The 17,015-nt window shown below is 37.2% G+C and overlaps 1 pseudogene; it reads right to left on the bottom strand.

The window, feature by feature from the left end:
* Positions 1–15,634: 15,634 nt before the first annotated feature.
* Positions 15,635–16,222, bottom strand: LOC140509202 (biogenesis of lysosome-related organelles complex 1 subunit 2-like; annotated as a pseudogene).
* Between the last annotated feature and the right edge of the window lie 793 nt (positions 16,223–17,015).

Here is a 17,015-nt window from a genome sequence, read left to right as displayed (position 1 = left end):
AGCAATACAAAATGAAAACAGTCCCCAAAGGACATTTGTTGCTGTTGTCTTTGGATGCATGATAAAATCAACTCTGCTGTCTCCTTCACTTGGTCTCTCCAAAGACCTGTCTTCTGGTTTGGTTTATAATGAGATGGTCAAGACTGATTCAATTTTGCTTCTCCAGTGGTACGTTCACTTGCAGCCATTAGACAAAGATCTTATATATAGAATACCCATAACTGAGATGATCCCAAAACTATGATTCTTAGCATCCTCTTCCCCTCCTCTCTCTCTCTGTCTCTCTCTCCATATATGTTTTATATATATATACATATACACATATATATGTATGCACATATATATATATTTACATCTATATATATACACATACATGATTTTGTATTGTTAGTTTGGGTATATTTAGTAGCACTATTTATCTATATATACACTTGTATATATGATATGTACATATCATATATACATGCATTTATAGATATATATGTATATACCTATATATACATATTGTTGTTTTGTAGCTATTTATCTCCATATACTTATAAACACATTTCTTTATTAGTGCCATATATCTATATCTATATCTATCTATCTATCTTTCTATACACACACACACACACACACACACACACACACACACAGACACACACACACACACACACACACACCCTGGATCAAAACCTCTGGCATCCTTCCTAGTTCTGACTCTGAGGGATGCAATTACAAATCATCAAAGGGATAAAATGAAGTGCCTTCTGCTTAAGGTGTGTTTGGTAATTTCGTGGTACCTGAAATTCTGATTTCTTTTAAGTCTCAGAGATTTCCAATGAGCTCCACTCATCTAGGACAATAAGGCTTCTTATTCAAATCCTTTGTCATGGCATAATAGTTTGAGTAATAATTCTGCCACTCACTAACTACGTGACCTTAGGCAGCTTCTTTGGACTCTGTTTCATCATTTGAAAAATAAGTAGGTTAGGCTGGATTATCTCTAATGCACTGAACTATAAAAATCCATGATTTTACACTCTAATCATGTTGATCATAGCATTTTATCACCAGATATCATTAACAGAGGCAGCTAAAAGACGTAGAAGAAAGAGCACTTGATTATAACTTATAGAGAACACCTAGATTCTAGTCCTGGCTCATTGTGCATTTGGACAAGTCAATTTACTTCACAGGGCTTCAATTTCCTCATCTGAAAAATGAAGAGATCACATCATGGTCTCCAACATTCTTTCTAACACTAAGATTCTTGGATTTGGAGGAACAAATAGTGATGCATTTTAGTGTCATCGAGTTTTAAAAGCTCAGATGAATTTGGGCAATTTAACTAATCTGAATCACTGTCTTACTTGGCTCCAAAACCAAAGTTTTACAGTAGACAAATAATTTTAAGCTTACATCTTTGAAATTTCATTTAGAGGAACACATGCTAGGTGACTGTAAAAGACAGGCAATACTACTCATAGATACTACATTGATCATAGACCTAGAGCTTGAAAAGGACAGCAGAATCTATCTAGCCCAAACTTTTCCATCCAGAGATAAGAAAAGAGAGGTCCAAAGAGGGTAAGTGATTTGTTTAAGGTCACATACAAAAAAAGCATCAAATTTTGAAGAAGGAACTCAGAGTCTCTGATTCCAGAATTAATGATCTTTCTATCATGTTGTGCCATCCTGTGGACACTAACAAGGATGCCAAGTTATTTGAGGGAGAATTGTAGACCTAAAACTTGAAAGCAAAGGAGATTTTAAAGGTAAGCAGGGTGAATACTGAAGAGATTTATCTTATAAATGAAATGTTCCTTTTAAAAAAATACAAAAAGATTCATCTCAGTTGATGCAGCAAGCAAAAAGTTCAACTCAAAGATAAAAATTAGGCAAAATATGAGATTCTTAATACAAAATGTCTTGAAGAATGCCATATGAAGAATTTTGTTTCATTTTAACCATTATTATGATTGAGTGGCATCCTTAAAGAAAAGTATTTGCTGTTACCTGTAAATGACATTCCATATGCCTTTGACAGGCTATTCCCATGCCTGGAATGCTCTCTCTTCTTACCTCTATATCTTGAAATCCCTTTGGGGTTCAGTTTAAGGGTCATCTATTTCAGGTCTTTCATGATACTAGTGCTGATTATTCCTCCCCCATGAAAATACTTTAAATTTATTTTGTAAATTATTTATCTAGATACCTATTGTTCCCACCCACCCACCTCATAATACTTAAACTTCTTGAGACCTGGATGTTTTTATTTATTTTCTGTCCTCAATACCCTATGCAATGCCTGGTATAGATTAGGTGCTTTAGAAATATTTTTTGAATTGAATTAAATTGAATTGAATTGAGTAGGCTTTACTGGTCAGCTAGTTGGTGAAGTGCATAGAGTTCTGGGCCTGGAGTCAGGAAGACATCCTCCAGAGTTCAAATCTGACCTCAGACACTTACTAGTTGTGTGACCTTGGGCAAGTCACATAATCCTGTTTGCCTGAGTTCCTCATGTGTAAAATGATCTAGAAAAGGAAGTGTCAAACCACTCCAGTATCTTTGCCAAGAAACCTCAAATAGGTTCATGAAGAGCTGGACACAACTGAAAAAACAACAAAGGATTCACTGACATGACTTTAACTATTCCCTCTAACTATCTAGATCAAATATTATAGTGACTCACTTGATTCTGAAAAGAGCAATCAAGTCTCCCTGTCATGATAATATGTTTCCTTCCCCCCTCCCCAATTTCCATTCCTTTAGAGGCATTCTTGTAAATAGGAATTTATCATGTGTGGTATAAAGATAATTAGTGCTCATAACTTGTAATATTAATAGTGTATTAATAGTCAAATTATGTATCAATCTAACATAATTTGATATTTTCACATTCATATTTAATCAACCAAGAGGAAGAATAAATCTTTTGCAATAGTGCATATATGTGTATATTTCTAAAAAGACACTTATTTTCTGGAATTTCATATAGAAAATGTGGCAGAGGTCATGGCAAACTTTCTCAGCAGTACGATATCAGGCCAATTTGACATAAAATGTTTCACGCTGGGTGAACATTTGTGCATTCAATCAACATTTATTGAACACCTTCTACTTGTGACACAAAATAGAAGAAATAAAAATGAACAAAAAACAAGGCTACTGTCCTCACCCAGCTAATTACAGCCAAGTTAACATAATATTTGTAACCTTCTCTAATCATAGAAAAATGCTTGGTCCAAAAGAGTTTTAGAAGTAAGCTCTTCCCTTTTTAAGATTTAAAAATCACTTTTCTCACAAGCCAAGGAAGCCAGGAGGTGAGGGTGAGATGGGACAGTGTTTGAGTCATGGAGAAAAGTGGGATCAAAGACACTGCATTAGACAGTGAATGTCATGGATAAGAAGTGGCAAAGAGGCAAGGTAAAGTAACACGCATTGATTCAGCACTTACTATCTGCCAGGCACCGGAAATACAAATACAACAAAAAGAAAGAAAATCCCTAAACTCAAGGAGCTTCCATTCAAATGGAGGAAGACAACAATTAAAGGGAGTTGAAAGTGGGTATTGGGGGAGAAAGATTAGTTGTGAAGTCCTCAGAATGAAGGATGGCCCTTGCTCAAAATGGACATTCTAAGAAGTCAGAGTAGCAGAAGGAGATCCCCAGTGGTGAAGACAAAAGATGGCTTAAGCAAAATGGCAAAGTCTAGAGATTAAGTATGGCTTGTTGAAGCCCTTCCTCAAAATGGAGGAGGAGGAATTCACCAACAGGTAAAGAAGAACACCGGGATGGTCTTTATATTTGATCCTGGAGGTAAAAGGCAGCCACTAGTGTTCATTGAATGGGAGGGGAGGGTGGTGGTGATAATGATGCAAAGACATAAAACCTGTGCTTTAGGTAAATCACTCTGGCACGTAAAGGGAGGATGGATTGGATTGGTGAGAGACTAGAGGCAAGGAAACAGCTAGGAAGCTGTTGTAATAGTCCAAGAAAGATGAAAAGGACCTGTATAAAGGTGGTAGCTTTTTGAGTGGTGAAAAGGGGATGTTGATCAGGGAGTAAACACCTATTCTGTGACAGATATTGTGCTAGGTGCTTAGAAGGTAAATCCAATAAATGAAACAACTTTTACTCTCAAATTTACATTTAGCAGTAACTATTGAAATGGTGAGGGGAGCAAAAGAAAGTGACAGGTCATTAAAACAAAAGGATCAACTTTCTCCAGGTAATAAGAAAGTAAGAGCCAGAATTAGGAGAGGTCAAGATGTAGAAGTATAGATCAACAGTCAGATAAGTATGTGTTCGTCCTTCATTGCCAAAGAAGACCATGCCATCAGAGAAAGGATGACATGACTTGCATTTGACTTCGTTTTGAGTGAGGGAGGGCTGTGCAGGTCACCAGCCTCACTTCTCCTCCAGAGCCATATGAATCCAGAGACCTGATATTCATCAGGATGACTGGAGATGACCCAGGATGAGGCAATTGGGCTTAACTGACTTGCCCAAGGTCACACAGGTAGTGAGTGTCAAGTGTCTGAGGTGAGATTTGAACTCAGGTTCTGCTGACTCCTGCATTGGTACTATCCCCTACACCACCTAGCTGCCCAACAGTCAAATAGCATCAGTATTTAAGTGGGGGAGGGGAGGAATGAACAATGTGATCTAGATTGAAGGAAAAAAAGAAACTGGGTGTTCAAAAATGTATTTAACATATATAAAAGATACATTTCCAATCTGAACCCCTTAAAATAATGCCTATGTCAATATTTGGGTCCTAGCATTTGAGTCAATCATTCAGTGAAACATTTATTAAGCATTTGTATTTGCCAGGCACTGTGCTAAACATCTGAGATAAAAGAAGGGCAAAAGACATTCCTCAAGGAGCCCTCAAGAAACTCATAATCGAATAGGCGAGTACCCTACACGCTGTCTAAAAACAAGCTACAGACAAATTATATAAGAAATAATTAAGAGAGGGAAGGCACTACCTCAGAAAGGGGGGCAGAATTAAAACTCCTAAAAGCAAGTGGCACTTAGAGTGGGAGGGCATGGACCCATGAGCAGCAAGGTGGAGGACCAGACATTTTCTCTGATCCCCATGATCTCTCAAATCTCTCCTAAACAGAAATTATGCACGAAAGATAAAACATTTTCAGTTCTCTCTATGGTCTAGGAAACTCAAAATCCAGTAAAAGGTTAAAAAAATTATGCTCACTCAGTACCCCTCCTCCACCATCCATGATACCAAGAATGATGCTGCTCTAGCAGACCCAAGGACCTAACACATGGGTCCAGACTTGCAACAAAATAAATCCCATACCTCAGTCTCCCCTCCCTTTTCCAGAACTATGAAGACCCTAACTTCAGGCTGTGGAAGATGACTCAGGCAGTGACAGACAGCTCATCAGACAAAGACAAAACCTTCTGGGGGCCACAATACTGTAGTATGGGTACAGCAAAGTGATGGTGTCACAACACAACACCATAGCACCAACATCACAGCCCTCTGAATTACTGATGCCCTAGAGCTGAGGAACAGGGGGAGCAGGACAGGATTCTGTATTGCAATAAGGGGTTATGCAGCTCTCCACTAAAGCCAAGGGAAAGAGACCAGCATCTAGCAAGGGTCAGTTCTGATGACCCAAAAGTCACGTTGTTTATGGCAGAAACCTAGGCTGGTGAACCATAAATTGCCTAACGTGGGAGTAAGTTATCTCTTTGGGATCCAGTCCGCAAGGAATCCATCATCAGAAAGGATAGAGTCAAAAAGTGAATGTGGAAAAGCCAGGAAAGAAAAAAAAGACTGAAATTACCAAAAATCTCAAGAAGAAGAAAATTCAGAGACCTTAAACATAAGCAGATAAATCAATAGGAAAAAACAAAACAAAACATTGAAAACAGAAGGAAATGTGTTATCCAGATCTAGTACATAAGTTCAGGCATTTTTGAATAAATACTGCCAAACAAAGGAAAATGACCCAACACTTGATTACTCAGAGGACTCTGTGGAATGTGGGGAGAATATCGAACCACAACACAATATTTCTGAGTGGTTTGAGAATTATGAGTGCAGAATTTATAGCTCACACAGCAAAAAATAATAGGCAAAATAGAAAAATAGGAATCTGCAATGACAAGCCTCACCAAAGAAACAGAAGACAAAACAAAGGAAGGCAATTATATAGACGCAAAGAGCCGTCCTGTAGAAGAGAAATAAAAAACAGTAGCATTAAAGGAAAACATGCTCACTATGCAAGCAAAACACAGTGATGTTAAAGATAGGGTACAAAGACACAGCCTAAGGATAATAGTTCTCCCAGAAGAAAGTAACTGGATAACAAATCATGATAAATATTAACACCACAATGAAGGAAAAAATAGAACTTCCCAGAATTTCTGAACATAGAAAATGAGATACCAGTTGAATAAAATTATATATTACCTGCAGGAAAAAAAAAACGCAAGGCTTCAAACTCCAAAGCACATTATGGCTAAATCTGACAATTCAATTTGAAAATAAGTTTTGTGAGTAATCAGAAGAAAGACATTCAAATACAAAGGAAAGTAAATTCAAATGATGTAAGACTATTCCGTACCCACCAGAAATCCCAAGAGGGAATTAAATAGCATATCCTGAAGAGCAATGGAGCTCAGGATAAGCCCAGGGTGAGACAACTTGCAAATCTAAGCTGAACTATACCTGAAAAATGATGGATGCTCAGTAATAAAGAGGTGTTTAAAACAATCAGAAAGAAAACAAGAATTAAAGAAATGATTTGCCTCTCTGTAACACAGCAAATAACAGAAATGCAGGGAAAGTGAATAAATGCGCAGCCAAGGACAAGAGCAAAAGATTGACATCAGAAAGACCCAGCAAGAGACTTCTTTCAAAAGGTACACAAGGAGACAGAGATGGAGAAAGTTGGGAGGAGATAAAAGGGAAGAAATGATCCTGGGGCATTGTGGATGAAATCTGGAGAAACTATGCCTACCAGGTAATCATTTTTGTTTGCTTGGTTTGTTTTGTTGTAGTACCACTATCACACCATGTAAGGGGGAGAAGGGAACAGGGAGATAGAAATATGTGATGTACTGAGATCAAATCTAGGATTAGTCATGAGGTAACGGTGGCTTCTGTGGTTGCAAAAATTGAAAAGTGTACAAGGGAGTGGGTGAGGAAAGTGAAAAGACAGGAAAGAAAAGAGACCTTGGTGAAAGGAGAGGGTTCCACTGAAGAATGCTACTATGGATGAGGAGAGATAGTTTATTAAGAGATACGGGGACTTTGCACTGGGTGTGGTCTGGGGAATTTGTTTCTAAAAGTCTACTCATTTTACCATAGAAAGGGGGAGGGGGAGTTAGAACTTCTAAAAGCAACTGGTACTTAGACTGGGAGGACATGGACCCAGGGATGAGATTTTCAGGCAAATGGGAAAAAAGATAATGATAGGAAGATATAAATCAGGGGTGGACTGAATAATCAGGCACGTAGTGACAGAGGAGCTTTATCACGGGGCAGTGTTCTTTCTGTCACCTTAAATAACTGCTATTGTTCCACAAGTGAGGCACAATGGAAAAGGGCAAGTTCTACAAGGCAGGAACTGTGTGGCTGTGTGGTTTTGTACTTTGTTCTTGAAGAGGACCATGACATCAGGGAGATGGTGATATGACTTGCAATCGACTTTGATTTGAGTGAGGGAAAACTGTGCAAAGTCACTAGGCTTCCTTTGTCCTCCAGAGATATCTGGGTCCAGTGGCCAGATATCAGTCAAGACAACTGGAGATGGCCCAAAATTCAGTGGGAGGCCTTGACCCTTTTAAGCTAACATCTCTTCAGTTTCTCACTTTGAGTGAGGCAATAGACCTCCGTGAATAGACCTCTTTAAGGAGTGAGCCAATGGATAGCCCCTTTAATTAAAAAAAAAAAAAATCAGATCAGTCTTGGAGAGGAAGACCCTTAGGGTTGCTGACCAAAAGAGAAACAGTTACTATTTACCACTCTGAGCCAGGAGGGCCCAAAAAATAACCATTAAGTGGTACTTGGGCAGAAACCTATTGTTCTCCAATCCATTAGATTGAGAGTGAACTGGGTTTAAGGCTTGGTCTTTGAGAAAGAAATCTAGCCAGTAAGCCCCAAGTTGAGTGCAAGAAAGCCTATAATGGATACCTTGGAAGGTTTTACTACGTGGAGAATACAGAGCAAAGAGAAAGACCAGATAATTAAATGGGTAATGAATCAGAGAATGAAGGTCTAGAGTAGACTGGAAGAGAGGATAGACATTAATTTTTATATTTTGTAAAGTAGTACAAAATTAAATTTAAAAAAAACCTAATGAACAGGAATAATTGAAGGGGCAAAGAGGAAAATGGAAATCTACTTGACTAAGATGAAAAGTAGTGGAGGAGGAGAAAAGAAATTATGTAATCAGATAAAAACAGGAGAAATAAACAAAACCCCATATGGAAAGGGGTAACAAACAGGAGAAGAGGATTGAGGGTGAAGGGAACGAAGCTAATGAGAACAAGTCACCTTGAAAAAGTCTAAGGTAATTTCACTGAAGGAACATAGTACTGTTCATAATATCCTTTAAAAAAGAAAATACTGGAGACACAGTAAAGAAAGATTTGAAGAAAAATTTGAAGTTCAATCTCATAACTTTAAAAGTAAAATGATTAAACTATTCAACAAAACAAAAAATAGTTACAGATCAGAAAAGAAAACAAAGTTCCACAATATTAATATTAATAAAACAAAGAAATATAAAAATAAAACTGAAGGGATGGAAATTTTTTCTTTATTATTCATTAAGTGAATCCAAAAGAAAGCAGAAGTTGTAATCATGCTATCTGACAAGGCAAAACCAAACATTCAAAAAACTAAAAAAGAATAAAGAAAATTATATTATGCTGAAAAGTACCATAGGCAAAAAAAAGCAAACAATATCAGCAATAATTTATGGCCTCCAAACTTACGGCTTAGCATCTAAATCAGTAAAGGAAATATTATCTGAGCTACAAGAAGACATAGACAATAGCACAATAGTGACAGAAGACTTCACTATTCCTCTATCAGTTTTGGATAGGTCTAACAGAAAGATATACAGAAGAGAAAATTTGGAACTGAAAAAAATTGCTGGAAAAACTAGAGGTTAAAAAATGTCATCTAAATAGCAGAGCAAAAAAATATGCATATTTCTCAGCATCATATGGAATATTTATTTACAACAATTAACCATGTATTGGGCACAGAGATATTGCAAACAAATGGAGAAGGGCAGAAATAGTTACTATATCTACTGAGGGTTAGCAGGGGGCTATGAGACTCCCACAAGGACCAGGGTACCAGGGGCAGGTGGTCTGGAGAAAAGCTCATGGACTCAAGCATTGTTGAGGTTAAGGTAAAGATTTATTATGCTTTTTAGTGGGCAAGAGTTCTTAGGAAACCTGAAACCTTAGATGGGTACAGGTAAAGTTTATATAGGATATTCTATAGTGAAGCATGTGCCAAATATGCTAACTAGGTGTTTTGGGATGAGATTAGGGAGTGGTTAAGGAGTGGTCAGTTCTTAAAGGAACATGCACTTTTGTTATCTACTCTGCAGATATTTTACCCAAAATTCATTGGGAAATAGCCCAAGGCCGGGCTACTTGGAGGTGTGGTTTTAGGCCTGAAATGTCACTAAGTCAAATAGCTGTCAGGGCTGGCTCAGAAATACCAGGTTGTTCTCATCAATGTCTTGTTAGATAAGATAAATGTAAGGAAATATACATATGTCTAAATCTAGGATATCTATGATTGGTCAGTGAATGGTCGTTATGATCCAGTACACGGTCAGATCAGCCAGCATGCAGCTGGTTCAGACTTATAAATTCTATAGGTGCAACTGGCTGCTCTATCAGAAAGGGAGATAACGATTGTTGCTGGGGCAGGCTGTGTCCTTGGGCTGGGGAGAAACTGCCTGGGACAATGTTTTGAGGTTAGGGAGAAATGTGATTTTTAAAGAAAAATATGATTTTAGAACTGGGGCCCAAGCACATGCGCCCAAGTACCCCATTATATCCTTTCCAGCCCATAACATAAAACAAATCTTAATTTTTTTCAGGAACCACAAAGAAAAGACAGATGTCCAACTGTAGTCTTAACAGTGAAGTCCAAAATAAGTCAATCAAAGAACAAATTGTAGAAACCATTAATAAGCATGTAGAAGAATGAAAGAGCAAAACAAAATTTTGGGGATTCAGCTTAAGCAGTCTGCCAGGGAAAAACTCTATCCTTACAAACATACATTAAAAAAAAAGGAGAAAAACAGAAGATTAATAGACTTAATATGCATTTAAAATATTAGAAAGTCAACAAATAAATTTAAAGAAAGATCAAAGAAAAGACATTAAAAATTAAATAAGTAATTAAATAGGAAACAAAAGAAAACACAGAAATGATGCACAAAAGTAAAAGCTGGTTCTTTGAAAACACCAATGAAACTGATAAAACCTTAGCTAATTTGATTAAAAAGAAGAAAGCAGAAAATAAAATAAGAAATGAGCAAAGTGAATTTACAGTAAAATCAGAAAAAAAAGACTAATCAGAATATATTATGCACAGTTATATGCTAACAAAACTGAGAACCACAAAAGAAAGAGAAGAATATTTTCAAAGATGTAAATACCCAAAGTAGCGTTGAGGTCGAGGAGGTCCTGGGAGCCCTGACATTCAAGGGCAAATGATGCAGGTCCTGCCTCAAAAGAATTCAACCCAAGCTTTCTTTCAGTCAGAGCCAGGGTTTATGGAAACACTGGTTGGGGTGGGCAAGATTATAAGAATATATACTATTGGCCAGATTTCAAGAAGCTGAGCAATTTAGTGGGGGACATGATGGACTTTACATACAAAGATCAAGGAGTGGTTCTAAATGAAATCAAGGAGTGGTGGGACCAGGTGCAAAAATGAGGGCCACTATAAAAGGGCAGTTGAATGGATTATATTGAAATGAACCTCAGGCAAATGTCAGGGCTGTGTGGGAGAGTTTAGAGGAAGTTCAGGATGAGAAGGGTTTTCAGCGCAGATGACCAGTTAGAGATTTTAAGTAACCCAATCTCAGACAAGGCAATGGATTTAGCAATAAAGAAAAAGGGATGGGGGGACTAATGTATTCACAGGAGAATTTTATCAAACTTTTAGGGAACAATTAATACCCATACCTCACAAGTAAATCTCAAAAAATGAGAAAGAAAGTACCCTTGCAGAATTCTTTTATGAGACAAATATAGTACCAGTAACTAAATAAGGGAAAAACAAAATACAGAAAGAAAACTATAGATCAATATCATTGTCATTGACACATAAATTTTAAACCAAATCCTCTCAAACAGACTATAGCAATTTATCCAAGAAATCGTTCATTATGATCAAATGACATTTATACTAGGGATACAAGAATGATATAACATTAGGAAAACAATGACTATAATTAATCATATTAAAAATGAAAACATTCAAAACAATATCTCAGATACAGAAAAAGCCTTAAAGGACAGTACCTTGATGCTAAAAATTTTTACAAAGTATAAGTATACAGGAATATGAGTGTGTGTGTGTGTGTATGTGTGTGTGTACACATATTTATCTAAAACCAAAAGTATAAATAATTCACAGCAGGGATATACTAGAACATTTTCCAGTGAATACAGGAGTGAAGCAAGGATGCCCAGTCTTCCCACTATTATTTTACATAGTTCTGGAAATACTAAAAGCAACCATAAGAAAACAAAAAGAAATTAAAGGCATAAAGATAGGTAAGGAGGAATTAAACTATCCCAATTTGATCATGATATGATTGTGAACTTGAAAAATACTTCAGAATTAGTAGAGATTGTTCAGCCTAGAGGCCAATGAGCTACCCAAGTCTTCTTACCTTTCGCAGATCTTTGGTGATCAGCCGGATAAACGTATTGAGAGAAGAGACTTTCCAGAGCCAAACAAGGGTTAGGATTTATTCAGGGTCTTAGTTACATATCCATATGCAGGGTGAGTTCTTCCTCAGGAGAAAGGAATCCTCCTCCTCCCAAGCCCGTGTTTCACGCCTCAATCCCCAGCTGTTCCCTGGGGGGCCTCGTGAGAACTCTGAGGTTTAGAAGTCCTCACTTTTACCTGCCCGAGATTGTCCACATGAAACTGAGCTTACACCCCCAACAAGACATAAATGAAAAAAATTAATAGCTTCATCAGTGTTGGAGGTTACAAAAGAAAGTCTCAAAAATCAACATTTCTGTATAATAATAACAAAACACAAGAAGCAATAATAGAAAACTACCCATTCCAAGTAACTATAAAACTCATAAAGTATCTGAGGATTGACCTACCAAAGTACATATAAGAACTTTTATAGATTCAGTTACAAAGTGCTCCTTATAAAAAATAGATAATTCAAATAGCTGAAGGAATATTTAATGCTCATGACTAGGCTATGCTAATATAATGAAAATGACAACATTATCAAATTAATCTACATTTTTAATCCTATGTCAATCAAATTACCAACAGGATACATGATAGAACTTAATAAAATAATAACAGAATTCATTTGGAAAAACAAAAGATCTAGAATATTGAAGTAAATGATGAAAAGAAGTAGGGAAGAAGAGAAAATGGCACTATCAGACTTCAAACTAGATTATAAAGCAGCAGTCATCAAAACTATCTGGCATTGGTTAAAAAAAAACCCAGAGAGACAAATCAATTGAACAGACTAGACAAGGGAGAATCAGAAATATTAGAACTCAATAACCCAGTCTTGGATAAAAGGAAAATATAATTTATCTAGAGAAAAAGTCCTTCTTAGATAAACCCTTCTGGGAAAACAAGAAAGCAATTTCAGGTTCAAATTAGGCTTAGACCTCATAATATATTCTACAATACATTCTAAATGGATATGTGACCTTAATATAAAAGATTATACTATAAAAAATTTAGAAGAGAAACAGATCATGTACCTCTCACAACTATAGATAGGAAAGATATTCTTAACAAAATAAGAGACAGAGGTAATTACAAAAGCTAAAATGGATTATTTGGAGTACTTGAAGCTCAAAAGCTTCCATATAGATAAACAAACTTAATGTACCTAAGAAGCCAAGTGGTCAAATGGAAGGAAAAAAAAAATCTTTGTATCAAATTTCTCTGATTAGGGTTTGCTATCTGAGCTGTATAAATAATTTACATATATGTATATATATGTATATATGAAAAGACTTATAGCCATTCTCTAAGAGACAGTGGCGAAAGATATTGAGAATAGACTTTTTTCCAAAGAATTACACAGTATTCACAACCACCTGAAAGAATGCTTCAAATCACTAATAATAAGAAAATTGCAAATAAACAAAAACTGAGGTTTAATTTCACACTCCCAAAATTGTCAAAAACGGGGGAAAAAACTGTAACTGTCAATGTTGGATGTTCTGTGGAATGACAGGCATTCTAATACGCTGTTGTAGGAGTCATGAAATAGTACGTGCATTTTTGAGGGCAATTTGGCATTATGCAATAAAGTAACTAAAATGTCCATACCCTTTGAATCAGATATTCAATTATTGAGCTTATACCCCAAGGAAGCCATCGATAAAAAGAATGTCCCCATATACAACTTTATAATCACTTTTTGTAAGAGCAAATAAATGGAAACAAAGTATCTACCCATCAACTGGGGAATAGGTAGATAAAATGCACACGAACCTTATGGAATATTACTTTGCTATAAGAAATAACATGTCTAATTAATGTAGAGAAGGGTAGAATAATCTATATGAACTGATGCAGAATGAAGTTAGCAAAGCTAAGAAAACAATATACACAGTAATTACAACGTAAATGGAAAGAACTATAACCTAAAATTTCAAAAGCAAATATACAAAATTGTATAGATCAAGCAGAATTTGATGGAAAATATATGAGGACGCCCCCAACCCACCCCTTCACTGAGGTAGTAATTCCACAGGTGTTACACATTACACCTGTATTCAGACTTTTCAATGAATTGATTAGTTGTGATGATTTTTTTCTTTCCCTAAAAAATATCATTTGTTATATGAAATGGCTCTCCAGGATGGAGAGGGAGAAAGACACTTGGAATAAGTATGATGGTGAAAGAAACAGAATATATCAACCAATTTTTTTTTTAATTGAGAAAAGCTTTCTATAGAAGGTGAATTTCTAACTGGGACTTTAAGGAAGCTGGTAGGAGAAGATGAGGAGAGATAGTTTTCCAGGTATGTGGGACAGTTGGTCAAACTGCCCTGTTTAGAAATGTAGTGTTTCGTTTGAGGAACATTAAGGAAGCCAGTGTCTTTCTGTTGAAGAGTATATTCAGGGGGTAGGAGAAGGGTGTAGGAAGACTGAGAGGGGAGTATTTAAAATGGACTTTGATCTCAAAACACTACCTCCCTGACCTTCTGAAAATGGAAAATTCAGGAAAAAGCTAAGTCTTTGTAGCACTGGACATAGTTCAGTTCAATCGATATTGCTTCCCCTCAAAATTTCATTATTTGGACTTTCCCAACCAAAGCATTTTTTTCCTGTTATTTTCTTTACTATTTCTTAAAAGAAAACATCTCTGCCAGTGGGGATAAATTCTGAAAACTTGAGAAAGATATTATTTACTGAAGCTAGATCCAGTTCTCTATATCAACAGCTAGCCTGTAAGTTAATAATGGGACTCTATCATCAAAATAATAACTGTTGCCTCCCTGCTAATGTCCCTGAAGCATTATTAAATGTGGCACTTACAGCACCTTATGTGCAATTTGCCTCTCATTAAAGGTCAGCTACAAGTACAGTACTTAAAACCAAGCAACAAGGAGCTTGGAAGATTATGTGCTGAGCCATTCCTATTCTGAAGAAACCATTTTCAGCTTCTCTTCCCTTCCCTTTCCTCTTAACAATCAGCAACTAATTTCTCCTGGGTGGAATTTCCCCAGGTGCTCTGTACTCCATGACTGTTGCAGCTGTAAATGTTGTGATCAGGGCCAGCCCTTAGTAGTAAATTCACCTGTTTTCAGTACTTTCAATTTTCTCTTTCAGTTCTCCTGCAGAGGTCCCCCAGGGCCCTCATGCTCTCTCCTCACTGCCTAGAGACTCCTATCACAGCTCTCCACTGAGGCCTGCCTTCTTCAGCATGCTCTAGATTGTAACCAAATCCTGCCTGCCATCAAAACTTATGTGTCCTGTTTCCCTTCTGACAGAATAAGACAGTCTTTGTTCTCTGCTAATTTGGTGATGCTAGTGATGTAGCCATATGGAATAGGGATAAGGGTAAAAGCTGAGAAAGGAAATTAGTTAGCTTCTCCAAATTGTCACTAATGAAATCCATATAAATTAATGGAGAGCTCAGGTTGTCTCTTCTACCTCTCTCCTATGGAGACAAATTGGGGGGAGGGGTGGTGGCACATGTTGCCTTCTAGGTCCTTGGGTATGGCCTTTTGACTGAATCCAAGTTGGGGGGGCGGGGTTTGAGGGTCATATAAATCAACATTTATGCTGATTATGAAGGGGATGGTGGGGAGCTTTAGGGGCGGGGAAGGAGGGAGGAGACAAGGAGAAGAGAGCCTCTCATATGTACCTGCTCCTGACAGGGTTGATCCAGATATCTGAGCCTTGGTCCAGGGCACACAATGAAGCATACAATAAATTGAAGTTCCATGGGGTATGGGTTTAGGAAAATATCCAGGAGTGGCCAAAGTTACACATCCTCCTTGAATCAGCAGTACTGCTTCCTTTTAGGAATTGAAGCATAGTGATAAATTCCATAGTACTCATTTCTGCTCTTATGAAACATTCTTGTAGTTAGTCTTTGTGCTAAGGAATTCTTTCACTGCCTTTCTAACTTCTTGGACTTTGCTTCTAGTTTCTTTGAATATGGGTCCAATTTGTAAGCTGCCAGCTCAAGGGCTGCTACTTGTTCCTCAATTAAAATTATTTGATCCAGATAAGGCTGAAGCACTGCATATTTCTGGTTTAAGCCCTTTAGGTTTCTACTTATGTTGAAGGTAATGTCTTTCATTTCTAGATAAGTGAAGCTACTCAGTTTGTTGATATTTTCAGAAGTTTATAATCCTCACTGGTGGTTGTCAGCTCATCTGTCAGGCATGTGGACATTTTGGAGGACATGTCCTGACGCAGCCCCATGATGTCCACCCTTGGAAGGCTCCATGACTTCCATCTCCACCATGGCATCGTCTAAGCTAGGGAAGGGAGGAAGGAGAAATGATGAAGGAAAGGATGGAGATGAAAGGGAAGGAGAAGGAAGCAGGAAGGGGAGAAAAAAGGAAGGGTATAAAGAGTCCTGAGTCCAAGTTTTATGAAACAAATCCTTTTATTAAGAGAATTTGTTCTGTGAAGTTTGGATTTAGTCAAAGGGTTGCACTTGAGGACCTAGAGAGCCACATGTGACCTCGAGGCTGTATGTTCCCTACCCCTGAAGTTATAAGTTAAGGCCATTGTTATTTTGGATTTCACAAAGGGCCTAGCTCTAAATAGCCGGGATAGAAGACAGGGAATGCCAATAGGTAGAAACAGAGATGGGAAACAAAGAGGGAAATACGGCAGTTACTACCTCTGAATACTTGATGGGGAAGCATGATGTACCAAATGGGATCAGGAGCACCTGGGAATGCCAAGGAACAGAGATCCTTAACATAATCATTTACTGACCACAATTTTTCTCTGACTGAGAAATAAAACAGGGTATAAGATCTGCTAGGTCCTCCTTCTAAGACTCCAACTTCACTAACTTACTTTACCAGGGTAGGATATGATTTATACATAAATGAAACATGGAAGCTTTCTGTATTGGTTAGTGATCTCTGCAGACCACTGACAAACTAGCTTTTCACCTGATGAGTTCAAGTCACCTAGACTAGATAAACTACATGTTTGGATACTGAATTTTAAAATATGTGATTCCTGAAGCCCTGAGAATGATATCTGAACTATCTTGGAGGATAAAAAAAGGTGCCAAAGACCTACAGCAG

This window comes from Notamacropus eugenii, chromosome 5 (assembly GCF_028372415.1).
Source record: "Notamacropus eugenii isolate mMacEug1 chromosome 5, mMacEug1.pri_v2, whole genome shotgun sequence".
NCBI lineage: Eukaryota > Metazoa > Chordata > Mammalia > Diprotodontia > Macropodidae > Notamacropus > Notamacropus eugenii.
Note: the sequence above shows the minus strand (reverse complement) of the source record. Positions and strands in the feature narration are given on the sequence as shown.